This window comes from Prionailurus bengalensis, chromosome C2 (assembly GCF_016509475.1).
Source record: "Prionailurus bengalensis isolate Pbe53 chromosome C2, Fcat_Pben_1.1_paternal_pri, whole genome shotgun sequence".
NCBI classification, from domain to species: domain Eukaryota; kingdom Metazoa; phylum Chordata; class Mammalia; order Carnivora; family Felidae; genus Prionailurus; species Prionailurus bengalensis.
This window is the reverse complement of record NC_057350.1, coordinates 51,068,311-51,070,114: the sequence shown is the minus strand read 5'-3', so window position 1 is coordinate 51,070,114 and position 1,804 is coordinate 51,068,311. Positions and strand designations below refer to the sequence as shown.

The 1,804-nt window shown below is 35.1% G+C and overlaps 1 pseudogene; it reads right to left on the bottom strand.

Moving 5' to 3' along the window:
• Positions 1–394: 394 nt before the first annotated feature.
• LOC122490964 lies at positions 395–890 on the bottom strand (annotated as a pseudogene).
• Between the last annotated feature and the right edge of the window lie 914 nt (positions 891–1,804).

Below are 1,804 nucleotides of genomic sequence, written 5' to 3'. Positions count from 1 at the left end.
AAATGCATATTTCTGCCTCCCTTACATTGTATCAGAATCTCAAGGGATCTTCTAGGAACTGGAATATACAGAATGATGGCATCTAGCCAACAGGCCAGTCAAAACTAGGGCTTTATCATAATCCATAATGAGTGTAGGGCAAATGGTTGACTCAAAATATCCATTCACATACTAGAGTGGCCAAAGGAGAAAAAGCAGCAATGTATATCCCACCTTTTTTTAAATAGAAGATATAGCCTTCACCTATAAACTCCACTACAACAAAAGAACAAAATGGCTTTAACTTTTGACTTGAGATATTCAGCACTACTAGTTTTTAATGAAACATAAATACCTTAGAAAATATCATTCTGCTTTTCAGGTTGCTCTGATGCTAATAAAATTTTTATCTTCTTTAATGGGTCATAGCCAGACTCCAAAGTGTAGAACAATTTTCAGAAAAATTGGAACATAATGTTGAGTTCGATTTAGATACTATCACATCTCCTTCATCATCTCCAGTGTTGCCAATGTGCATGTTGTCATCATCTCCAGGATCAAATGTATCTACTTTATTGAATGTAGCATGCTCTGGAAGCTCATTATGCCTTGAGTCTTCTAGCTTCATCCACACTGTGTTTTAAAATTGCATCAGCTTCATTATCCAGGTAATCTCCTAGACCAACCAATATAATGTCTGAGATATTTATCCAAACCTTTTTTTTCTCACTTTCTCTCTGAGGTAATGCCATCAAAACACTGCTAATTGTCCATTTTCCAACATTTCGATTATTTGAGCATATTCCTACCCATCATTTTTGAATACCAGCTCTCTTCAGATGCATTCTCATTCTTACCTCTGTGTCTAATTTTACCTCCTTTACTTTTATTCTTGGGCATGGCAGTGACTGTGGCCTTAAGGCAAAAATGTCTCTGAGTCCAATCTAGGTGGCAAGGATTCCTTCAAGAGGTCTGAGGGGGTACATGGGACATAGATGGTGGGGGAAGCTAGGCCATCAAGCATGGGAAAGTCTTACAACCCAGGTCTTCTGAGATGCAGTTGCACCCATTATTATTTCTTTTATTCTGCTTACTCTCGATTTAATTTGCGATTTTTTTCAGCTTCTAAGGTGGAAATGTAGCTCTTTCTTCTTTTCTAATATATGCATTTAATGCTATAAAATTCTTACTAAGTACTTCTTTTGCATCCAGCAATGATAAGTTGTGTTTTCATTTAGTTGAAAATAGTTTTTCATTTCTCTTTAGTTACTTCTTTAATCCATATATTATTTAGAAGTATGTTGTTTAATCTTCATGTATTTGGGGATTTTTCAGTTATCTTTGTGTCATTGATTTGTAGTTCAATTCCATTGTGGTCTGAGAGCAGACATTGTATGATTTCTATTCTTTAAAATTTGTCAAGGTGTGTTTTCTAACCCAGAATCTTGTCTATCTTAATGAATGTTCCATGTGATCCTGAAAAGAATATGTATTCTGCTCTTGTTGGAAGAAGTAGTCTTATCTTTGTTCCTCCATGGGTAAGATGTTTTATTCCTCTGGATTCTTTCAGGACTTCATCTTTAATTTTCTGTAGCTTAAATGATATGCCTAGGTGTAGTTTTTGTTTTGTATTATTTTTTTCTTTGTGGATTTTTGTTTCTGTTTTGGCACTTATCTTGCTTTGTGCTCTGAGCTTTCTGGATATGTTGTTTGGTACCTGACATTAATTTGGGAAATCCTCAGTCATTGTTGTTTCAAATATCTCTTCTGTTCCATTCTTTCTTTCTTTTTCTTCTGGTCTTCCCATTATGGGTGTAAAATACCC